Source organism: Saccopteryx leptura, chromosome 5 (assembly GCF_036850995.1).
Source record: "Saccopteryx leptura isolate mSacLep1 chromosome 5, mSacLep1_pri_phased_curated, whole genome shotgun sequence".
Taxonomy (NCBI): Eukaryota; Metazoa; Chordata; class Mammalia; order Chiroptera; family Emballonuridae; genus Saccopteryx; species Saccopteryx leptura.
Window position 1 is genome coordinate 29,322,733 of NC_089507.1, and position 26,203 is coordinate 29,348,935.

The 26,203-nt window shown below is 43.3% G+C and overlaps 1 protein-coding gene across 2 annotated transcripts in view; it reads right to left on the bottom strand.

Moving 5' to 3' along the window:
• RBM47 (RNA binding motif protein 47) overlaps positions 1 to 26,203 on the bottom strand; it is a 174,240-nt gene that overhangs the window by 143,061 nt on the left and 4,976 nt on the right. The window lies entirely within an intron of this gene.

Here is a 26,203-nt window from a genome sequence, read left to right on the forward strand (position 1 = left end):
TATACTATAAAATGGGGGCAGAACGGGAGCTGGGCTCTTGGTTCCTGAGGTTAGAAGAGAGAGCAGGGGAGAGCAGAGAAAGGCCACGTGGAGGAGGCCAGGAGAAGCAGCCAAGATGGTGGAGTGCTGAGTGAAATGCCAGTTTGTGTACAGTTTGTATCTGGGATAAGGAAGGAGATGGGGAACAGAGGTGAATAAGTCTGGTGAGCTAGAAACCTTTGATTCTAGGAAACTCGGATAAGTCAGTGGCTTTGTGAGCACTGAATGTGACTGGGCTGGGTTTTGGAGCCCAGTCTGTATTTTTACTTGCCCGCCGGGTGCAAGCTAGAATTAAAGACTATGGCCCATCAGTTTTTGGCTCTGCTGTTTCTTTACCGACTGTCCGAATCCAATGCGAACCTGCATAGGCCGGGCTGCTGTGATAGTGGCCTTGGCCGTGCCTCCTGGCTTTACAAAGCTCCTTTAAAGACACTAAAGTATATAAATGAGTTTGTTTCCAAAACTCATACAGAAATTCACTGGTTGGGATGAGAACCTAGCAGTTTCCCAGGTATGGCAATAACTAGACTGGGATCAAAGGCCTAGATTGATTTTTGTTCTGACCACGTCCATCCTCTCAGATGCCCACAAGACGCGGCTGCCTGAATTGGTCTTAAAATGTAGTCATGAGTGGCTCACAGCTATAAATTATTTAGCTAGAATTAAGACTCCAAAGGAAAATCCTATATTCACTGGCCCAAGGGAGGCAACTGCAACATGAGGTAGTAAGAGTGGGCAGCGCAGAAAGCAGGCCTAGCAGGTGACAAAAAGAGCAAGAACGAAGTGCTATAATCCTCCACCACCATCGCCTCATTACCATGGGAGATAGTCATACTCCAACAGTGGCTGCATTGGACTTTTCCCTGACATGGTTAGTGTTGGGTTCCCTTCCAATCTCTTCCAGTCTCTTTGATGTACCATCAAAATTTCTGATAATCGATTAGCAGTTGCTTTGATATCTGAGGCGAAGGGGAAGAGAGGGGTACTAGCCAAAGGGTTTCTTTTTTTTTTTTTTTTTTTTTTTTTGTATTTTTCTGAAGCTGGAAACGGGGAGGCAGTCAGACAGACTCCCGCATGCACCCGACAGGGATCCACCTGGCACGCCCACCAGGGGGCGATGCTCTGCCCATCTGGGGCGTCACTCTGTTGCAACCAGAGCCACTCTAGCGCCTGAGGCAGAGGCCATGGAGCCATCCCCAGCGCCCGGGCCATCTTTGCTCCAATGGAGCCTTGGCTGTGGGAGGGGAAGAGAGAGACAGAGAGGAAGGAGAGGGGGAGGGGTGGAGAAGCAGATGGGCGCTTCTCCTGCGTGCCCTGGCCGGGAATCGAACCCGGGACTTCCGCACGCCAGGCCAACGCTCTACTACTGAGCCAACCGGCCAGGGCCCAAAGGATTTCTTTTTGAGGTGATGAAAATATTCTAAATTGACAGTGGTGATCGCTGTACACATCTGTGACATGTATTAAAGTCCACTGAATTGTATACTTTAAATGGATGAATTGCATGAAATGTGGATTTTATTTCATTAAAAAGGTTTGGGCCTGACCAGGCGGTGGCGCAGTGGATAGAGTGTCAAACTGGGATGCAGAGGACCCAGCTTCAAGACTCCGAGGTCACCAGCTTGAGCGCAGGCTCCTCTGGTTTGAGCAAAAGCCCACCAGCTTGAACCCAAGGTCACTGGCTCCAGCAAAAGGTTACTCGGTCTGCTGAAGGCCCGCGGTCAAGGCACATATGAGAAAGCAATCAATGAACAACTAAGGTGTTGCAATGCGCAACAAAAAACTAATGATTGATGCTTCTCATCTCTCTCCGTTCCTGTCTGTCTGTCCCTATCTATCCCTCTCTCTGACTCACTGTCTCTGTAAAAAAATAAAAATAAATAAATAAATAAAAATAAAGGTTTGGGTTTGTTTTTTTTTAATCCAGGTAGCCCTGGCCAGTTGGCTCAGTGGATAGAGTATTGGTCTGGCATGTAGTCATTTCAGGTTCGATCCCCGGTCAGGTACACATAAGAAGCGACCATCTGCTTCTCTTCCCCTCCCTCTCCCCCTTCTCTCCCTCTCCCCCTCTCACAGTCAGTAGCTCAGCTGGTTCAAGTGTCGGCCCTGGGTGCTGAGGATGGCTCGACCGATTCAAGCACTGGCCTCAGATGGGGTAGCCGATGGATCCTAGTCCGGGCGCATGCGGGAGTCTGTCCCACTATCTCCCCTCCTCTCACTTAAAGATAAATAAATAAAAAAGAGTAAAAATTTAAAAATCCAGACACTTAGGAAGGAGGGAAGACATTGAACCTTAGTGCCTGTGGAACAAGAAGGGCAGTGAGGGAAGCAGCTTCTTTCATTTCTTTTACTGTTTTTGGCAAAGACCATCTTTCACTTTCCTCTAACTTCACTATTATTAAAAAACGGCGACTCAAGTGGTTTGACCTTCGACCTCACTAAGAAAGGCTGGCCGGGGCTCTGATGACCCAGAGAGGGCTTTCCCCAACCACAAGGGGCAGAATGGGGCGCCCATGCTCCACGCAAGCTCGCAGTTGCCAGGTGGATATGTCAGGTTCTGACAAAGCTTTGCTTTGTTTTGGTTTTTGTAAGACAGAAATTTAGATGTGTGTGGTGGTGGAGGGGGAGAGATGGGATGGGGGAGGTGGAGGGGAGAATCTCTAACTTTAAATGTAGGTAACTGATTTAATTGCTAGAGACTGAGCAAGGCAACAGTGCATGGAAGAGCAAACACAACACAACTTGGGGGCTCATTTTGCCCATTCACAACCCTTAGCTAGAGTCACAAAGCAGTCCTGGTCGAGGTCTCTCTTCCTGAGCAAGGACCCTGGTCTCTGAGCTGAAGACACTGCATCTCACTTGGAAATCGGTAGTCAGCTTGGTTGTGGCGACCTTAAAAAGCAACAGCCCAAAGAGTGGAAACAATGCAAATATCTATCAGTGGGTAACTAGATAAACAATCTGTGGTATAGTCAAGAATGACATTCTGATACAGGCTATAACAGAGATCGACCTCAACCAGATCATGCTAAGTGAAAAAGTCAGACACAAAAGACCACCTATTGAATAACTCCATTTATATGAAATATCCAGAATGGTAAATCTATAGATCCAAAGGCAGGTTAGTGGTTTCAGGGGCTACGGAAAGGTGGGGTGGTCAGTGATTTCTTAAATGAACAGAGTCTCCTTTAGCAGTGATGAAAACATTTGGAAGTAGATAGAAATGATGGTTGTGTAACATTGCAGATTCCCAGTTTCAACCTTGCATGTCCTGATTCAGGACTCAAAATACACACACTTGAGAATCCCTGCATCTTCATGTCAATGTCAAAATGGCATTTAAAACTTTAGTTTGGCCTGACAGGTGGTAGCGCAGGGGACAGAGCATTGATCTGGGATGCTGACGTCCCAGGTTCCAAACCGAGGTCGCTGGCTTGAGCATGAAATCATTGACATGATCACGTGGTTGCTGGCTTGAGCCTGAAGGTCACTGGCTTGAAGCCCAAGGTCCTGGCTTGAGCAAGGCATCCCTGGCTCAGCTGGAGCCCCCCAGTCAAGGCACGCATGAGAAGCAATCAATGAACAACTAAAGTGCCACAACTACAAGTTGATGCTTCTTAGCTCTCTCCCTGTCTCTCTCTCTCCCTCCCTTGCTAAAAACAAACAAACAAAGAAACATTTTAGTTTGGTTTATAAACCTCTCCGTGCAATACAGTATCAATGAAACAATTTGGGACATACTATTGTATATTATAAAAACATTAAAGACTTTTTTTTATTCAATGAGCTGTCTTCATGAATGGAAGCCTTAACTAATACCTGCCTAAAGGGAGGAGACTTATGGAAGGCCACTTCAGACACACCGAAAACCCTGACACACGTGTATCCTTAACAATCTAAGGGAAGAGTTCCAGTGATCATTTTTCCCCTCTCCTCGCCTCCACCCACTTCAAATATGAAAATTCCACTCTGGTCTCCTTTTTCGGCTAGATCTGTGGAAGAGTAAGCATATTCCATTATAGTCAGGGCTCTTTCTCTTGATTTGAAGGTGATAATGGAGAGATGAGGGCCATTGTGCAATGCTTCCCAGATTGGTCCTTTCGGAGATGTTTTGGAAAACAACATGTTCCAGTGCCTTTCACATTTTTTGTACTGAGATAGCAAACTGGCACAAAGTGACATTGGACCAAGATAGAAAAAGCCAAAGCCTTGTGGCAGGGTGGTCTTCTAGAACTGAGGACAGAGCTCAGACTCAAAAAGCTATCATTAGGCAGGCACGCACATTGCTGGTAGGAGTATATAAACTATCATAGCTATCAAACTCCTCTACCTGGCATCAAGGCCGTGCCAACCAGACCTTAATCCTCATCTCCAGTCTTATCTCTCCCTTTATTTCCCTTCTTATAAGGTCAGACTGAATCATTCTCTGTTCTTCACTTGTAATCTGATTATCTCTGCCTTAGTACCTTTGCTCATGCTGTTCTCAAGGCCTATAATTTTCTTGCTCTAAATTCCTCTGATCCAAATGCTTGCTTTTCCCTGCCACTCCTCAAGAAGCCCTTCAGAGATTGTCTGCAGAATGAAAACAGGTCTCCCTTTTTTCTTTCTTTTTTTTTTGTATTTTTCTGAAGTAAGAAGCAGGGAGACAGAGAGACAGAATCCCACATGCACCCAACTGAGATGCACCCAACAAGCCCACTAGGGGGCAATGCTCTGCCCATCTGGGCCATTGCTCCATTGCAACCGGAGCCATTCTACCACCTGAGGCAGAGGCCATGGAGCCATTCTCAGAACCCAGCTCAACTTTTGCCCCAATGGAGGCTTGGCTGTGGGAGGGGAAGAGAGAAATATAGAGAAAAGAGAGGGGGAAGGGTGGAGTGTGCCCTGGCCAGGAATCTCCTATGTGCCCTGGTCAGGAATCGAACCCGGGACTTCCACACGCTGGCTGATGCTTTACCAATGAGCAAACTGGCCAGGGCCTCCCTTCTTTCTACTCCAATACCTTTTCTGTATTCTCTTGTAACTTTTATCATACTCTACTTTGATTTTTTTACCCTGTAGTATTTATCATTTTCTATTGTTTATTGTTTTATTTCATTTACACACTTAGAAGCACCTTGAGGTTGAAGACTGAGTATTATTATTCTTGATTTCTATCTTTTTTGGCAGGCAGCAGGATGACTATCTCCCTCTTTGCTTAGAGAGCTCCGAGGTCTCACTGCTAAGGGCCGACTTCCTGGCTTCAGCGCCAGTGCAGCTTACTCAGCACTGCGCTGGCGGCGCTCCTTGAGTGCTCAGCACCATTCACCATTCAGTGACTACTGGAAAAGCAAACAATCAACTGGGACAGTTATCTGCATACTTCTGGCTTGAAAAGGGGAAGATCCATCATTAAAGAAACAAGGAGTGGTATTATTATCATTATCATTATTATTTGCAAAAGAAACTGAAATATCTTCAGCTCTTTATCTATTTTTTGTCTAAAAGGTCATTTGCTCACTTCCTCTGGCTGACTCCCCCCTGTCTGTCCGTTGCCAGTGTGGATGTGATCTCTTGCTGTGCCATCAGCCAGAATTTTAAGGGACAGAAGACAAGGGAAGTACAGGGGGACTCAATGTGCCAAATCAGAGACACAGGCAAAGCATATTGCTCAGCCAAGAGCTTTGCGGGGAGGGGGGGGGGACTACCCTTTGCAGCAGTTTGTTCTGTCACAGGACGTGGGATTTGCTGGGTTTGCAGGCATGAGGGTGGGAAAGTGAGAGCAGGAGGAAAAGAAGCTTAAAGCAGAGGAATAAGATCTAATGACTGAGGGGAGGGGGTTGGCAGGGAAAGTTCAATCATTGTTAGTCTCCTGAGACAAGGGAAAGGAAGGGAGGATTTCTGGGTTATTACAAAAAAGCCTTTTGTCCACCTCAGCCTTCTCCTGGCCAAGGCACATACACCTACATACCAATCTTTCTGTAGCCAGATTATTTACTGTGTGTTGTGTGTGTGTGCAAATGCTAGACAAGGGGTTGGCAAGCATTTTTTAGAGTCAAATAGTCAATATTTTAGGCATTACCAGCCATACAGTTTCAGTTCCAACTATTCAAACCTGCCACGTTACACAAAAGCAACCACAGACAATAATACGTCCTTACACCGTGTGCCAATAAAACTTTATGGACACTGAAATTTAAATTTCATATAATTTTCAAGTGTCACAAAAGATTATCATCCTTTTGATGTTTCCCCCTAACAATTAAGAACATAAAAGCCTACGTGTTATTTATGAGTATATACTGTATGTAATAAAGGCAAGAAAACATAACAGGGAATGGTGACCCCCTCATTTAGGGCAAAAGCCATTCCTGTGAAGGGAGGAAGAGGATGGGGTGAAGTTCACAAGAGGCTTCAATTATCTCTCTAGTCTTATTCTTTATGTTGGCTCATGGACATAGGTATTTGCTGTACCGTTCCCTGTACTTTCCAGTTGGTCTGACATACTGCAATAAAACAAAGTAAAGGCACATGAAGTGAGATGAGATTGCTCAGGTTCATTTCTATTTTTGCAGGAAGAAATGAATTAAATAAATAAACAAATGACATAAATTAAGTCACCGTGTCAGTAAAAAAAATAAAGAAAATAAAGAAAGAAATAAACAATAGTGCTTGTCCATGAAAAACCTATGATTTTAGCTTTGGGAAAAAGTTTATTTAGAAAGTCACAAAGGCAGAAGAAGTGAGCTGTAGAAGAAATAGGTTCAGGAAACAAGTTACAGAGGTGATAGAAGGGTCCTTGGAGCTGGGGGGGCGGGGTGGACAAGGAAACCGCGCCTGGGGGAGGGGAGGGGCGGGGAAAGGCACCATGTGCTCCACAGAGAGAGCCGCCTCTTTCCGCTTTTAAGTCCCCATACACGTTTTCCTCAGGAGCTCAAGCAGTACAAAAACAGGTCACCTGGCAACAATGAATTGACATCTCTTATCCAAAGGATCTCAATTTTACTTCTGCATTTTCTGTTTTCTAAAACAGCGCCTTTTGTCCAATTTGGCATGCCAGCTGCTAGCATAACTCCACGAAATGGCAACTTTTTAAAGCAGGGACCTACATTTGGTTCCCAACAGCTGCTTTCTGGAAATTCTTTCGTGCATTATTGCAGAGCAGAGGAGTGTGACAAGGATCAAAAGATTAGAAATAATTTCAATTAACCCCTTCTGCTAATACAGGTCGAGGAATAACCCGTTGAATTTAGCCTCAGTTTTCAATGGAAAACAATGTACACATATCATTAACCAAAATTACAGAACTTTAAAATGCTGTTTTAAAGAATCAAAATGTCACAAATGCTCTGTGGGGCTGAAAAACTGAAAATTATGTAATAGGGTAAGAGTATAAATTAAGCTACTTATAAAAACCCTTCGATGAAGGGTTTCTACATTCTTTTTCTACCGAGTCTCCAGTGTCCTTCTGTTGTCTACTTATATACAGTGTGTCCGTAAAGTCATGGTGCACTTTTGACCGGTCACAGGAAAGCAACAAAAGACGATAGAAATGTGAAGTCTGCACCAAATAAAAGGAAAACTCTCCCAGTTTCATACCTATTCAGTGCAGTTTGATGTGGGCTCATGCACAGATTTTTTAGGGATCCTCAGGTAGCTATCCCGTATAGCCTCTACAGACTCGTCACTGACCGATGGCCTACCAGAACGGGGTTTCTCCACCAAACTGCCGGTTTCCTTCAACTGCTAATCCCACCGAGTAATGTTATTCCTATGTGGTGGTGCTTCATTATAAACGTGCCGATATTCACGTTGCACTTTGGTCACGGATTCGAATTTAGCGAACCACAGAACACACTGAACTTTCCTCTGTACCATCCACATCTCGACTGGCATGGCCGTGGGCTGCTCTGCTGTATACATGATGTTACGTCATCACCTGCACATGCGCACATGCTGCCACATCATCCTACAGAAACTGGGAGGGTTTTCCTTTTATTTGGTGCAGATTTCACATTTCTATCATCTTTTGTTGCTTTCCTGTGACCGGTCAAAGTGCACCATCACTTTATGGACACACTGTATATTTAAACCGCAAATGAATTAGATCAGAAAGTCTTTTGTCCGGGAGGATCTATCTTTATAGGACTATAATACTAATGGGCTCATTATCCTCAACTTTAGCAAATAATTAGTACTGATAAACAGTTTGATATATAACTAAAATAATTATTAGAAAAAGAGGTCCCGAAAGTGCAAATGCCCCCAAATAGATAAAATAAAAAGTGCAGCAGGAGGATTTTCAAAGCCAAATAGGTAGTACCCACCACCCAGGCACATGGGGATTAAGTGAGGCTGATCCTCAGCATGGCCGTTTAAAAATGGCACTCCTCCCTTTGAAAAGTGAGGTCTATGTCCTTCCACTTGAAGTCGGTGGGTTCTGTGCCTGCTTTGACCCGAAAGTGACATTGTTTTAGCTCCCAAGCCCAGCCCTTCAGAGATTAGCAGCTCTGACGTCCTTTTGACCCTTGGAATGCTTCAACTGTCCTGCAGGGGACAACTCACGGAGAAGCTTGAGACATCCTGCCAAGGACCTGTGGGCCAGAGTAGCCCACAGTTGAGTATCACCAACTTGATCCCTGTTGATGCAGGTCTTACAGAAGAATCTCCCAGCTGAGACCTGCCCAAATCATGAGAGATGATAGCTACTCACTGGTGGGTGTTTGACCTGCTAAGATACAGGGTAATTTATTGTACACCAAGAGATCATTAAGCCCATGCATCATTCTGGAAACAACTAATCTAATCCCTCACTATAAATTTGGAGGGGGGGGGGGGGGGCTTTTCACTCCAAAGGAAGGATTTGCAATAATGGTATTACTCTTGAGAGCAAAACTAGGTCCCATGGATGAAAGTTCCAAGAAATAAGATTCCAGTTAAACGTAAGGAGAAACTTTCCAGTAGGATTTTCCATCCTGGGCCTGAAGTGTCTCAAGGAAATGATGGTGCACCCATCACTGTAGGAATTCAAGGCCAAGATGGAAGCAGTGAAGCAGCACAGCCACAAAACCCTCCAAATTTGGAGTCAGAAAGACCTGTGTCTGGATCTGTTTTGCTATAACTACCTGTGTGTTTTATGGCAAATTTCCTAACCTCTCTAAGTCTATTTGCTCACCAGTAAAATAGGGATATTTTACATGCGGAGGCCTCGGAGCACATACGTCTCCCGTTACGGTCACCACGCTGCAGAGGCATCCCTGCACTGGATGGAATGTCAAGCCAGAAAGTCCCTGTGGCCCGGTCCAACTGAAAACATGCTAGAAGATTCCATGACCATGCATGGAAAGTTTTGAGTCGGCTCAAAAGCTAACAGAAAGCAGCCCAAATGGTTTTCAACTACTATTCAATCAAGATCACACAAACTCTTTTTGTTAACTTGGGGTCACTTAATTTGTATTGAAGACCCCTAATTATTTAAGCAAAACAGCAGCAAAAATAAAAGTAAAAATTAAAAAACAATAAATTTAATTTACATGCCAAAAAGCTTTGCTTGTTTATTGGCTTAACATAATTAGTTACAAATCTTCCATTATGGATTTATCACGTTGATGGTTCGCCATTCTTTCCACACTTATTGCCAGCCTCCTTCTCTCCATTCTTGGAGACTCATAGTCCAAGTACAACTGCCAACCCCCGGTGGCCGTGAACCATGGACAGGACTTAGAAAAAATAGTTTCAGTTCAGTCACTTACTAGCTCTGTGACTTAGGGCAATTTAAGAAATTTCTTTAAGCCTCAGTTTCATCCTCTGGAGAATGGGGATAATAATGAACCCTCATAGAGATGTTTTAAAGATGAAACAGAATAATGATTATAGTCAAATGCTGTAAAACAAAATGCAGTCATTAGTCACTGTTACTTTTACAGCTAAAGCCTGGCAAATAAAAATCCCAAGACAGCCTGACCAGGCGGTGGCGCAGTGGATAGAGTGTCGGACTGGAATGCAGAGGATCCAGGTTCAAGACTCCAAGGTCTCCAGCTTGAGCGCAGGCTCATCTGGTTTGAGCAAAAGCCCACCAGCTTGGACCCAAGATCACTGGCTCCAGCAAGGGGTTACTTGGTCTGCTGAAGGCCCGCAGTCAAGGCATATATGAGAAAGCAATCAATGAACAACTAAGGTGTTGCAACGCACAATGAAAAACTAATGATTGATGCTTCTCATCTCTATCCGTTCCTGTCTGTCCCTGTCTATCCCTCTCTCTGACTCACTCTCTGTCTCTGTAAAAAATAAATAAATAAATAAATAAATTTTTAAAAAATCCCAAGACAACTGAGTCAAATGAAAATATAGAGAAGTAGCTCAGGATCTGAGATTCATCATTTGTTCCTCTGCTTATTTCTCATTAAGTCTGTTGTTCACTTCTTTGTGGAACAAGGCTTCTAAATTAAAAAAAGAAAAAAATTTTTTTGTTAATCCCTTTTATTTCTTCCCATGTTTTAAATATAAACTTTTCATGGAGGCATAGCACATGTACAGAAAACTCACAGGCTAAGACAGTGCCTCTCAATGAATTTCCACAACCTGAACACAGGCGTTTCACCAGCATCCGGGAAGTCCCCTTCATGGCCCTTCATCACCACTTGCCCCAGGGTGACTGCCATCCTGACTTCTACCACCACAGATTCATTCGTCAGTTTTGGAACTCTATGTGAATACTCTATGGCAGGGGTCCCCAAACTTTTTACACAGGGGGCCAGTTCACTGTCCCTCAGACTGTTGGAGGGCCAGACTATAAAAAAAATATGAACAAATCCCTGTGCACATTGCACATATCTTATTTTAAAGTAAAAAAACAAAATTGGAACAAATACAATATTTAAAATAAAGAACGAGTAAATTTAAATCAACAAACTGACCAGTATTTCAATGGGAACTATGCTCCTCTCACTGACCACCAATGAAAGAGGTGCCCCTCTGGAAGTGCGGTGGGGGCCGGATAAATGGCCTCAGGGGGCTGCATGCGGCCCGCGGGCCGTAGTTTGGGGACCCCTGCTCTATTGGGTCTGGCTTCTTTAACCGAACATTATGTTTGTGAACCTTGAGCACATTTGTACATGCCGTAATAGTTGTTCATTTTTATTATATATAGAGTATCCCACTGAAGGAATACACATGTTGTTGTTGTTTTTTAATTCATTCTGCATTGTTAAGCTTGTCTTTTGGCGAACATGTGAACATATTCCTGTTGTATACATACCTGAGAATAGAGTCATTGGCTCAAAGGTATGTATATTTTCAGTTTTAGTGGATTCTTTTTTTGGCTCCAGGCATTTTAATTAGTGCTTATTTCATATTTGTCTCCCAGTCTCCAGGACCTCACTCCTCTGAATTCCATACAACCAACCACATTTAACACTGAGCCTGACTAGGCGGTGGCACAGTGGATAGAGCGTCAGACTGGGATGCGGAGGACCCAGATTCAAGACCCTGAGGTCACCAGCTTGAGCGCGGGTTCATCTGGTTTGAGCCAAGCTCACCAGCTTGGACCCTAGGTCGCTGGCTTGAGCAAGGGGTTACTCGGTCTACTGAAGGCCCATGGTCAAGGCACATATGAGAAAGCAGTCAATGAAAAACTAAGGTGTCACAACATAAAACTGATGATTGATGTTTCTCATCTCTCTCCATTCCTGTCTGTCTCTCTGACTCTCTCTCTGTCTCTAAAATAAATAAATAAATAAAAGTGGCACTGATAGTGTTACTTGTTTCAGAACAGTCCATGATTTGGGAATGCTGAATTCAAGACCATGTTCAAGGTCTTTTCCCTTTGGTCCTAACCAATCATTTATTCATTCAACAAATAACATTTGTTATTTGAAGCAGCCTTGAGGCACCTCACAATCTGTTCGGAACACACTAAACACAAGTACAGTAACAGAAGAGGAGACATCTCAGGGCCAAGTTCTGGAGGGACCCAGAGGATGTGAGAAGACCTGTAAGAGAAGCAACTGTTTGAGTCAGTGCTAAGAAAGGAGGGAGGGGAAGGAGATAAGACCATCAAAGGAACAATATATTATGATGAAAAAGCATGAGCCCACGAAGGAGGGGAGCACATTTGATGGGACAGCCACATGAGGTACTGACGTGTGGGAACCAGACACGGGGCTGTGGTGTAGGCTGTAGCCAGGTTTTGAAGGGGCTAGCACACAGTGTTCGAATCTTACATGTAAGCCCCAATTTCTCAATACTGTATGTATGATGCACCCTGCTGATGTGCAGGCTGCTCTTTGGTGGTGACAAGGAGTGAAGGTCATTCATTCTAATAGTTTGGTTTATTTAAGAGCACATTAAAAAATTGCCGATTTTCCATTTCCGGTAGTGAGATCAAGTTCCACTTTAGTTGGAAAACTAAACAGAAAGATGGGGAAATTGGGGCAGTTTTCCTGTAGGAAATGATGTGGTCAGGTGTGTCTTTTACAAAGAGCAGGACTGCTTTGCCCCATGACCCTGCCTTCGTAGCAGAACTGGGTGGGTGAGAGAAACCCCAGGGCCAGATTGCCTGGATGTGACCCCCAAGCGCTCCACTCACTGGTTGGTAACCTGGGAAAATTGTTTTGCCTCTTTGTGCCTCGTACGCCCCCTCAGAGGGTTGTTAAGGAAAACTCAGAAAGTCAGTATTTGTGAAGGGCTTGCAATGTACCTGGCATTAACTAGTACAGTGCAACGTATCATACATGCGCATTAAAACGGTGCATTTTCTCTGTCCTAAAATGCACGCTCCCTGTTATGCCTGGCAAAAACCTTTCTATTTATTCAAAATCCAGCTGAAAATCAAATGTCCGTCAAGTAATGAATGGCTAAACAAAGTGCCGTAGATCAAGATAATGGAATATTATTGAGCCATAAAAAAGAATGAGGTACTGACACGTGCGACCACATGCATGAACCCAGGAAACATACATGCTGAGTGAAATAAGCCAGACACAAGGAGTTACATATTGTATCATCCCACTTACATGCAATGTCCAGACAAGCAGATACAGAGAGAGAGAGAGAAAGGAGGCGAGTAGTCGCCAGCGGGTAGGGGAGAGGGAAACGGGAAGTGAGGGCTCCACAGGCCTGGGTTCCTTTTCAGGGTAACAAAAATATTTTGGAATTAGACAGTGGTGATGGCCGCACAACTTAGTGAATATACTAAAAACCACTGAATTTTACACTTTAAATGATGAACTTTATGGTATGTGAATTGTATCTTCCCCCAAACAAACAAACTAACAAACAGTCCAGCTAGAAGACCGCCCCTCCCCACTGACTATGGACTCCCTGTTGCTATCATATGCCTGGTTACACTACAGTAGCAGGCATTGGTCAGGAAGCGGGCACACTCCCTGGAGTGTGAGCAGCCCGAGGGCAGGAGGAGTGGCCTGTTCCTCACTCCCAGAACTGAGCAGAATGACCAGTATCCAGCTGTTGCTCTAGTGAATGCTTATCGACATAGTAAGCAGAACACGATCATTAGAGGAAATAGAAGACTCGGAGAGTAATTTATTTCCTTAAGTGTGAAGGCTCTGAAGTACAAACTCAATAGCAAAAGATCTCATATGCCCTGGCAGACATGGTGCCCAACCTCTGCTGAGTATTAAGACTGGGGAAAACAACAGAAAAAGTCCTTTCTTTGGCCATTGAGACTGAAACAAGCTTAGACTTAGATTTTTTTTTGCTCTCCTGTCAACTAGGTCTGTTTGTACCGGGCAAACACGCAAATCTTCAATTTAGATATTGTCGGAGCTATAGCACTCTCTGCTCTGATAATCCCTGCCCTGCCAAAGCCATTATAAGTAAAGCAGGTAAAATTCTAAGATCCTGCCATGGAAGCCACACTCTGAGTGAGCACATGTTATGATGTAAACATAAGCAGCAGAAATCCCGCTAACATGGCAGCATGGATCCAAACTGAGGGTCTTACACGTACATTCCCCAGTTGGTCTGCTAATCCTGCGCTCATTGCTGACTTGGAAAAACAAGACCGCACAGAACACGTGAGCTACCTGAGCTGTTTGGATACATTCCCATACCTCTTCTTTCTACATCCAGGTTTGCTGGGGAGGAGGCACAAAATGAAAAGAGACCAGAACTCCAATTTAGAACACCTGGGTTCAGCGCTGTAGGTTTCATATGAACTAAGCAGTTTGTCCACAGGGCCTCAGGGTCCATCCACCTCTGTAAAATGGGGGCTGTGATAGCCCTGGCCGGTTGGCTCAGCGGTAGAGCATCGGCCTGGCGTGCAGGGGACCCGGGTTCGATTCCCGGCCAGGGCACATAGGAGAAGCGCCCATTTGCTTCTCCACCCCCACCCCCTCCTTCCTCTCTGTCTCTCTCTTCCCCTCCCGCAGCCGAGGCTCCATTGGAGCAAGGATGGCCCGGGTGCTGGGGATGGCTCCATGGCCTCTGCCTCAGGTGCTAGAATGGCTCTGGTTGCAACAGAGCGAAGCCCCAGATGGGCAGAGCATCGCCCCCTGGTGGGCATGCCGGGTGGATCCCGGTCGGGCGCATGCAGGAATCTATCTGACTGCCTCCCCATTTCCAACTTCAGAAAAATACAAAAAAAAAAAAAAAAAAAAAAAGAAGAAAGAATGGCCCCAAATGCTGGCAATTCAGATATGCCAAAAAGAAGCCATAAAGTGTTCCTTTTAGTAAAAAGGAATGTATGTATAGGAATAATCACTATATTTAGAATTCAATGTTATCCAAGGTTCAGGCATCCACTGGGGATCTTGGAGTGTATTCCCTGAGGACAAGGGGGACTACTGTATATCCCATGAAGCCTGAAAGAGGCAGAAACAAATGTCCTAACCCACCTGGGCATTTGTAGAGCTTTTGTGACCTTACATGACCTGACCTGGCATAACACAAAAGGCTTTCTTTGGTTGTAATAGATTACTTATGGAAACTAGGTAACTGCAGCTTCCCTCTGCCAGAAACAGCTGCAAACCTAAATGCATTTATCTTTCTTCCCCAAATCTATAGGACATCAAATATTGACCAAAATGTTTCCTCAGAGGAAAATCTCAGCCTAGTACATGGAGTTCGTTTCTAGCCATCTTTTTCTATTTGCTGTTTTTTCCAAAGCTGTCGACAATGCGTCTGTATACCAGCATGTATTTATTTACTGTAGCTTTTCTCTCACCATGGAGTTTAAAGCATGGTACGACACTGACCAGGTAGCTCGGTTGGTTAAAGCATTGTCTTGATATGCCAAGGTTGTTGGTTCGATCCTCAGTCAGGAAACATACAAGAATCAACCAATGAGTGCATAAATAAATGGAACAAACTGATGTTTCTCTCTCTTCTTTCCTCTCTATAATCAATCAAAAATTAGGTTTTTTATCTTTTAGAAAGCATGGTGCAAAGGTTTTTTTCATTTTAAATGAATGAAATTAAGATACAGACTTGATAAAACAGAGAAAGTCTTCCTTCTACTTACAGCCTTAAACTGAAGTCATCTTAAGGTCTGAAAAGATTCTACTAACAAACTTTCTCAAAGCCCCGCTGGTAGAAATTCATAAATACCAAGACACCTCTTTTAAAAAAATTAAAATGTCTAACAAATTTTGGAAGTATTTTAGTGACATCAGTAGTACTTAAGGAAAAATTCTCAGAACCCGAGAAGGAACGCATGAAGTGACTGACTGTAATCATGAATCTGTGACAAAGGGCAAAATAGGATTTTCTGGCAGGCTGCTGGTGAACACTTGTACCCGAAGAGCAGAGTCCAGTTCAACCCTGTCACTCACCCCCTTCCCCAAATCGTATTTCAGATTCTGGATCTTCAGAAAGAGCCGAGTATAGAAACTAAAGAAAGTCTGAACACTGTTTACTCAAGTTGTGTAAGATTATGGTGGATGTAGAAAGCGAAGACTCATCTAGAATGGAGCTATTGACATTTTGGGCCAGGTGAGTCTTTGTTGTGAGGAGCTGACCTATGCATTGCAGGGCGTTCAGTAGCATCCCTGGCTTCTGCCCACAGATGCCAGGAACACCCTGTCCCTCCTGGATTGCAACAACCAATAACGTCTTCAGATATGGCCAAATTGTCCTTTGGAAGACAATCTCTCCCAGTGGGGAACCACCAGTCTAGAACCACTCTATCTGCCAACTATAGTCACTATCTTGAACGGAATTCCGGAATCAAAACTCATATTTATCAGAACTTTGTGGCATTTGTACAAGCTATCTAACCCAATTCCTTCTAATCCCATCCCCCTAGTATACCCCCAGCACCCTAATCTTCCCTTCTGATATCTTACAAATAGGAAGCTTTGATCAATTTGAACCATGAGACTAAAAAGACTCAGAATTAGAGAAATTTAGGGCTGTGTAAAACATGTCTAGCCCAAAACTTCCCCTCCCTTCTATCCAATTTTAAGGACAAGGAAATTGAAAGCAAGGTGAAGTGCCATGTCCAAGGTCACTTGTCTGCTAAGCCAGAGGCAGATCTCACCAGTAAGAAAACTGGGTCCTGATCCAGGCATTTTCTCAGACCTCATTTCGGGAGTCTTACAAGACTCTGAAATCCTGACTACTATTTACTCTGGTCAAGTGGCTTTGACCTGTCAGCGTCTCATTTCCACATCTGGCAAATGAGAATAATAGTAGGACCTAATCCTTAAGGGTGGTTTTGTTGATTAAATAAGGTCATGCCTGGCATACAGTAAGTGCTTATTCAATGTCAGCCATTCTTATTAGTCATTATTATTTTAACTTCCAACGTCAAATATTTAGTTACAGACAGCCATTCAGCAATTACTCAGACACAAGCCTCCTTATTTTCCGTGAGATTATTGCAGATATATAACACATTATAACAGCTCCTCACTAAAATCTCTTTCTTATTAAAAACAGAATTTGAATAAAGGTGAATCCTTCAGGCACTATGTATCCTTTGGAAACTGACTCTTCTTATGCAAAACCAAAAACAACTCCATTTGGCTCAATTAAGCAATAATAAATTTAATTACACCTCATAGACTCCACTGGTGTTGACATACCAGAATGAAAAGCTATAGCCGCTGACAGTTTCTATAGCTATGACTGCAGAACCATATACATAGTAACTTCTTCTCCTAAATCCACCCACCACTACTGGTTTGCAACTTTTTCAACTGAAGTTTCCCATTGCTTAAGACCAAAATATAGCATTTTATTCCTAAAAACTTGGAAATATATATTCAATCACTTTTTTTGGAATAACCACTGGTGGGTGGGAGGGGCTTGCAGTGGTGGTACTAGAAACAGATAAAGCTTCCTCTCCTCTAAGCTCCAAAAACCTTGGCCTTATTCACCATCATATCCTCAGTGCTTGCTCTAGAACCTCAAAACATGAGTTTGTGAGAGATATAAATTAGCCTTTCACAATGTAGTTTAAAGAGTGTCTATACTAGCTTCCGGTTTCCATGCACATAACATGCAGAAGTGTGGAAGTCCCTTTGTAAAGTTAAGTGAGGAAAAGAAAAATATATTTGCATATGTAAATGCATCTATTTTCATTACCAATATTTATAGCAAGAATCGGTGTGCCTCTGAGTGACTGCAACTCAAGGAAATCCACGGTGTTTCATCCTGTATATATCTTCCTTTATCTTTTGTAATGTGGGTGAATTTCTGTTCATGCATGATTTACCTTTCGTTTTTATTATCAAATGTTTTAAAATATATATTAAATATGCATTCTTTATTGAATATACTGAATATTACATTTAATTATCTATAAAACCTGTTTCTATTAGTACAGAAATTATTGCTAAAAATATAAATATCAAATACATATTTAACGTTTGGATATTATATGTAAAATTGTGACTTAGATGATGCTTGGTGGCTGAAACTATACATAAGATTTTTTTTATTGATTTTTGGAGAGAAGGGGGAGAGAGGCAGGGAGAGAGAGAGAGTTTAGAAAGGTAGAGTGAGAGTAAGAAAGAGGGGGGCGCAGGAAGCATCTACTCATAGCAGTTGCTTCCTATATGTGCCTTGACCCGGCAAGCTCGGGAATCCGAACCGGCAACCTCAGCATTCCAGGTCGATGCTTTATCCACTGCGCCACCACAGGTCAGGCTTGGTTTTTTAATGAGGGGACAAACGGGGATGGAAAGAGACTCCTTTGGGCAATGGGTGCACGATGCAGTGCACAAATTATGTTTCACTGAGTTGTACACTTGAAATTTGCATAGCTTTGTTAACCAATGGCACCCTAAATAAACTCAATAAAAATAAATATTGTTAAATGTTTGATCCTCATCCCCCATCAGTTTCCTATACACGGTAGATGTTCAGTTAGTATTAAAATATTATTTTGTCATTTGAGACTGTTATGTAAACAAAGGTCATGCACCTTATCTATATGTGTAAATCTGGACCATGTGAGAAAAGAGAAATACTGAAATACAAAACATGCCTAAAAGACGTGCCTCCTCTTCTTGTTGGAGGTGATAGATACAAGAGGGAAACTTGCATCTCCTTGGCATGTTTTACAGGCATCTCAGTCAACACGCCCCACACTGAGCGGTGTATTCACGTTGCCCTCCTCAAACCTGTTCTCCTTCAGCCTCTCCCAATGCACTCAGTAACTCAAGTCAGAATTCTATTCCTCTCCCTCACCCCTACATCCAGGTTATCACCACATCTTGCTATTTCTGCCAGCCAGTGGTGAAACTACTGCCAGGGCTGAAGTAAGGCTATAAAAAAGGCAGTTGAATGCACAGAAGAAACTACAACCACGTGACCAGCTTCTTTCCACCTGCTCCTCAGAAAGGAACTCAAATACTGGATTCATGTTTCATCTGCTGCGACAGCCTCCCTCCAGTCCAGTGTGCACCCAGTAGTCAATTATTTTTGACAAGTAAGTCCTCTTTAATGGCTTTCCAATGGGCTTGTCATAACAAACTACAAACTCTTTCCATGATCTTTTTTTTTTTAGAGAGAGAGAGAAAGGGTGAGAGAGGGCAGGAGAAATTTAAAAAAAGCATCAATTTGTAGTTGCTTTAGTTTTTATTGATTGCTTCTCATACATGCCTTGACAAGGGTGGGGGATGCTCAGCTAAGCCAGTGACCCCTTGCTCAAGCCAGCAACCTTCGGCTTGAGCCAGCCACCTTGGGCTTCAAGCCAGCGAACTTGGGCTCAAGCCAGAGACCTTAGGCTTCAAGCCAGCAACCTTGGGCTCAAGCCAGCAACCGTGGGATCATGTGGGTGATCCTGCACTCAAGCTGGCAAATCCGCGCTCAAGCTGGCAACCCCAGGGCTTTGAAATGGGGCCCTCAGCACCCTGGTCTGACGCTCAATCCATTGCACCACCCCCAGTCAGGTTCTCTTCCATGGTCTTGAAGGGCCTACATGTGGGTTTCAATAACCCTCACAGCCCTATCTCATGCCATTTGCTCCTTGCTCTCGGTACTTACACCCCTTAATATGCCAAGCTTTGTCCAGCCTTAGGACCTTCATAAACGCTACTTTATCTGCCAAGGATCTTTCTGTCCATCAGCAGCACCTCACTGGAGGTGACCACTCCAGTTAAAGAGTTCCTCCTACTGTTGTCTAGTAGTTGTTGGTTCCTTCAGGATAGTGAATTCCATCTCCATCCCCAAAGAAAGCTCCAGGAGAGAGAGCAGAGAACTTCTATTCTCCACTGCATACCTAGTACCTAGCAGTGTTTGGCACATACACTGTTATAGGGGCTGCTCAGTAAGTAACAGGTGAGTCTAGGTCTCCATTAGAAAAGTAGGTCTGCCTGACTGGTGGTGGCACAATGGATAGAGAATAAACCTGGGACACTGAAGTCCCAGGTTCAAAACCCCAAGGTCATAGGTTGAACGTAGGTCACTGGCTAGAGCATGGGATCATCAACATGATCCTATGGTTGCTGGCGTAAGCCCAAAGGTCGCTAGCTTGAAGCCTAATGTCACTGGCTTGAACCCAAGGTTGCTGGCTTGAACAAGAGGTCATTGGCTCAGCTTGAGCCCACCAGTCAAGGCACATATGAGAAGCAATTAGTGAACAACTAAAATGATTCAACTACAAGTTGATGCTTTTTATCTCTCTCCCTCCCTTCCTGTCTCTTTCTCTTTCTCTCACTCTCTCCCTCTTTCTCTTGCAAAAAAAAAAAAAAGTAGGTCCTTTTGATGTTTAATTAATAATCATCTTTTTTTTCAAGTGTACCTATATACATATATATATTACACACATATACACATATACATATATATATACATTAGTGATATTTTTTATTTTAAGTGTTTTAATTTTTTTTTTATTTTGGGGGGCAAACATATATCCCACATAGGTGGGATATAAAACTGAGACTCATGGACATAGATAAAAGTAAAGTGGTTACCTGGGGGAGGGAGGAGGGGACAGGGTGGGAGTAAAGAGGGACAAATATACGGTGATGAAAAATAATTTGACTTTGGGAGATGGGTACACAACACAATCAACAGTTCAAATGCTATAGAGATAGTCACCTGAAACCTATGTACTTATTGATCAATGTCACCCCGTTAAATTTAATTTATAAAAAAATAATAGTTACACAACTAATCAAAACATACATTCAACAGTTTCCACAGAGAGAATAAAAATGTTTTATTGATTTTAGGGAGACAGAAAGAAAGAGAGAAAGAGAGAGAAACATCAAACTGCTGCTCCACTCATCTATGCACTCAGTGACTGATTCTTGTATGTGCCTTGACCAGGGAATGAACCCATAACCTTGGCATATGGCGACAATGCTCTAACCAACTACCTGGTCAGGGCTACTCATATTTTGATAAAGTTTTCTAACTCGTAAGTAATTACCACTAGCTTATTCTACATAGCATATTGTTACAGACAAGTCTAATTTAACATTTATGGCCCTAGCCGATTGGCTCAGAGGTAGAGCATCAGCCAGGCATGTGGATGTTTTGGGTTCAATTCCTAGTCAGGGCACATAGGAGAAGGGCCCATCTACTTCTCTACCCCTCCCCTTCTCACTTCTCTCTCTCTCTCTCTCTCTCTCTCTCTCTCTCTCTCTCTTTCCCTTCCCCTCCTGTAGCCATGGCTCGATTGGAGCAAGTTGGCCCCAGGCACTAATGGCTCCATGGCCTCAGCCCCAAGCGCTGAGAAGAGCTCAGTTGCTGAGCAACAGAGCAACATCCCAAATGGGCAAAGCATCGCTTCCTAGTAGGCTTGCTGGGTAGATTCCAGTCAGGGCACATACAGGAGTCTGTCTCTGCCTCCCCTCCTCTGACTGAATAAAAAACAAAAAAGATATGCTATTCATTTTTAATTCCCCATTTGGTACATAACAGTAAGTAATGAAATGATTTGCAGAAAGTACTATAAATATTAGCAGGTTATTAGTTATATTTAGTTTTTTAATTCCTCAACAAATTGTCGTGACTTTCAATTATAATATGTAGTTTCCAAATCAATTCAGAAGTGAAAAAATAATCCAGTAATTCTAAATCAGACACAAGTCATGATCAACAATAGTCAGAAATAACTATATCCAGCATCTTCATGAACCTTCAGCAGAATTTATACTATTTATTACCTTTTTTTTTTTTTTTTTTTACTACAAAGAACCTTTCCAGAGTACACCTTCATGACTGGTTCTAGGGTCCCCAAGCCTAGTAGTGGCAGGATTCTACCCACCATTTGGGAAGCTCTTTCCAGTGCCGAGTTATGGATCTAAATAAGGCAGCTGGACACACAGAGGGACCTGTACCTCCAAAGATCAAGAAATGCAATTTGGCCAAACCAAGGTAATCGTGCAACGGGAGAGAAAGAGGCTGGTGCTAGCAACGAGTATGACAGATCAGAGAGTTCTTTTGCCACTCGGTAAAAGGCAAGGCCAAGTTTTTGTGCAAAGGTCTGGGAGAATATTAAAGACTCAAACAATGACACTAGCACTCTTGTTTCATGCCAGGTCAAGTTCAAACACCTAACTAAACTAAGTAATCGAGAAAAATCTACATGGAATCTTGTAGCAGCAATTGGAATTTGGCAAAATCTCAAAGTTCCAAAGAGATAGTTTTAAAAAATCTTGACAGTTAACTTTCAGAACAATCATTAATTATAATTAAATGACAATAGAAAAAGTGATAATATAGTAACACACAATTATCTGTAGGGTATGCAATTCATAAGACTGGTTCAAAACAGAGGGCTGTAAGAATTGGAAATCACGAAAGGATTGCCAAAGATCAGGCTTTGGTTTGGAAAGAGAGAGAAGTGCTGAAATGATTGCGCCATTCCCACACTGAGACCTGCCTTGCTCATTACTTAGTCATCGGCCTCCATCAAGGGCTCTGGGTGGCACAGACAATAACGAAACCAGAGAAAACACGGCAGCTTAATAAGAGAGGTGTGGGAGAAAACCCATGCTTATTCAGAAAGGTGTGTTTGTGGTTGTATTCTGAGTAAGAAACCCAAGCAATACACTTTCAATCATACCTGTGCTGTGTAAAGGCCTGTGTTTTATTCATTCATTCTAAACACTTATTGAGTGCCTACTCTGCAGCAGCAGACTGTGCTAAGGTGCTTGAAATACATTAATAAATGAAGTAAACATTCTAGTGGGGAAGAGACAACGAGCCACACAATTATATAGCATTCTGAACACTAATAAGTATATTTTAAAATAGAGCAGGGTAGAGAGAGTGCCAACAGGAAGGAGGAACTAGTTTAGATGCGGGGAGGAGAACAAAGACCTGAAGGAGGTGGAAGAGTGAGCCATGAACATATTTAGAGAAGCTGGTTCAGCGAGAGGGAGCAGCCGGTGCAAAGGCCCGGAGGCATGAAACTGGCTAAAGCAGAGTGAATAAAAGAGTGGCAGGAGTTGAGATTAAAGAGGTAATTGGGCTAGAAATATAGTGAGTGCCTCACTGGCTTTTGAGTAAGATAGAGAAGCACTGAACAATTTTCAGCAGAGGTCTGACATGATCTGACTTCTGTTTTGAAAGAGTTGCTCTGGATTCTGTGTCAAGAACAGAGTGTATGGGTGAGGGCAAAGATGGAAGCAGGGGAAAAAAGATAAGCAGATTCTACAACAGGGGTCCCCAAACTTTTTACACAGGGGTCCAGTTCACTGTGCCTCAGACCATTGGAGGGCTGGACTATAAAAAAAACTATGAACAAATTCCTATGCACACTGCACATATCTTATTTTAAAGTAAAAAAACAAAATGGGAACAAATACAATATTTAAAATAAAGAACAAGTATATTTAAATCAACAAACTGACCAATATTTCAATGGGAACTATGCTCCTCTCACTGGCCACCAATGAAAGAGGTGCCCCTTCCGGAAGTGCGGCGGGGGCCAGATAAATGGCCTCAGGGGGCCGCATGTGGCCCGCGGGCTGTAGTTTGGGGACCCCTGTTCTACAATTCCATTCACTAGTTCATTCACTAGCTACTGCCAATGGGAAAAGGGCAAGACCTTCCACAGATTAGTAGGATGTGTGAGAACATGGGTGTCACCATTTAATTTCAGGGACTGTGTACCTCCCACAGTTTCCCCTGAAGGAGTGAGTGACTCCTGGGTTCCCCAGTGGGAATGGTACTGGAAGACTATGCCACCATCACTCCCTTCCCAGCCCTGATCTCAGCTGATCGAGTGACTGTAAATATGGAGCCACTGCTGCTGAGGACCTAATATACTGCACGGTGACAACAGTTAATAATACTCTATTGTATACAGGGCTCCTCGGGTTATGACAGTTCTGTTCCTATGACAGTGACACAACCCAAATTTCGGTGTGAGTCAAAGCACACCCTAGCCTAACACAAACGGCACACTTGTGCTTTTAACAGTCCAAAATGGTGTAGGTAAGCGCACTGGGGGATGTCAACTCCCTCATTCATAGGCTGTGTTACTGCATGTTATTCTGCTGCTCAACCAAACTAGTTTGCCCATGTAGTCCCTAAGTATGACACTAATGATGTAACTCTCATCTCAAACACTCATCCCAAAACACTCGCATCTCAATTTAAGTTTTTATGGGAGTGAGCATCATAAACTCGAAACTTCGTATGTCAAAGCTGCCATAACCTGAGGACCCCCTGTATTTGAAAATTGCTGAGTAGATCTTAAATGTTTTTAACACACACACACACACCAATAAATGGTAACTATGCGAGGTGATGGATATATTAACTAACATTGGGATAGTTATTTTTCATTATATAGGCTTATCAAATTATCACATTGTTTACCTTATTCTTACATCAATGAAATCTCAATAAAGCTGGAAAAAAAGTTCCAGGAAAAAAAAGGCACAAATTCCACTCATTGGTACCATCTGGACTGGTAGTTTACTCACTGGCAAATTTACATGTACTCTGAGGTAGATCCTGGAAACCACAGCGTAAGGTAAAGAGCACAAAGAAGGCCCCTGGGCCAAACAATTGTTTGCACCAAGTGGGAAGAGCTAACTTGTCATTGGATTCCCTTGTTCTGCAAATAGGATTTCACTAGAGGCAATTTTCTCCATCCTTCTTTAGCCACCGCTTCTCCTTAGCCAAGCGAACCCTACCAGCCCACATGGAAAAGCACACCTCTATATGCACCTGATATTGTTCCTCTCTTGGATTTTGTTGTGGTTGTTCATTTTCCCTAATTTTGAGAATATGCACTTTTTTCGGCCCTGGCCAGTTGGCTCAGCGGTAGAGCGTCGGCCTGGAGTGCGGGGAACCGGGGTTCGATTCCGGGCCAGGGCACATAGGAGAAGCGCCCATTTGCTTCTCCACCCCCACCCCCTCCTTCCTCTCTGTCTCTCTCTTCCCCTCCCGCAGCCAAGGCTCCATTGGAGCAAAGATGGCCGGGCGCTGGGGATGGCTCCTTGGCCTCTGCCCCAGGCGCTAGAGTGACTCTGGTCGCAGCAGAGCAACGCCCCCTGGTGGGCAGAGCATCGCCCCCTGATGGGCAGAGCGCCACCCCTGGTGGGCGTGCCGGGTGGATCCCAGTCGGGCGCATGCGGGAGTCTGTCTGACTGTCTCTCCCCGTTTCCAGCTTCAGAAAAATACAAAAAAAAAAAAAGAGAGAGAATATGCACTTTTTTCCTATTATCCGATAAATTTATTCTGATTTTGAGAAAATGTATTTCTCCTCCCCTTCTCATAGTTACCTAGTAACCAGTCTAAGCCTTTTAAAGGATGGTAAAGACCAGAAAAAAAGGTGCATATAAACTTACACAATGTGACGGGGACTCAAGCCGAGCCTCCCCATCCTACTAGGCTTTCAGGACTGGGCTGAGGATAGGGCTTCTGTGCTCGCCCATTCCTGCCTGAGTTCACTGCAGGCCATTCAAATAAATACGATGTATGACACACACCCGTAGAATGCAAAAATGCTGTTTCATGTGTATAATGATAATGTATTTGGGTGAAGAAATCCTATTATATTATGAGCACCTAACTATAAACTAGGGACATTGAGGGATACAAATATTATTCAGATACAAATACTGCCTCTAAGGAGCTTAATTTCTGTCTGGTAGGGGAAACAGTGTACGTACTAAAGTATGAAGTGATATAAAAGTCATGAAATGTGACAGTTCTGAGCAAGTTTCATATTATATATTATGATCATGACTAGTTAATACAAACCAATAAGACATAATAAGGACTACTTAAGTTTGATGTATTAAGCTCTTTCACACAGAAAATGTCTACTTTGCATCAGCCGTCTTCAGAATGAATCTATGCTTGATTGCAGCCAGCTATACTTGGCAGTTTCTCACTTGACAGATATAATAGCATCATTCCTTTTGTTTTTGATAACATCGTATAGTTTACTGAAGGGGGGGGAAATGCGCTTTGGTGATGCTAAATAACATTTTCTCCATACAAAGAAGATACAAAAACCAAAAAGAAGCTTAGCAAAATAGCACCTGCCTACAATGGCAATGGCACATGGTCAAAGCCAAGGAGTGACATTAGGAAGAGAATCCCGGATCCCAACCAGCAGAAGAGGTCACAAAAGACAACTCTTCCATGGAGTAGGGTAGCGAGATGAGAACTCAAACACAGAAATGCAATTAAACATGATGCATATGCATGTCATACTGACCACATGCCAGGCACTGTTCTAAGCTCTGTTCATACAATAGATTAATTTATACTAACATAATAGTGTATGCCAACTATACCT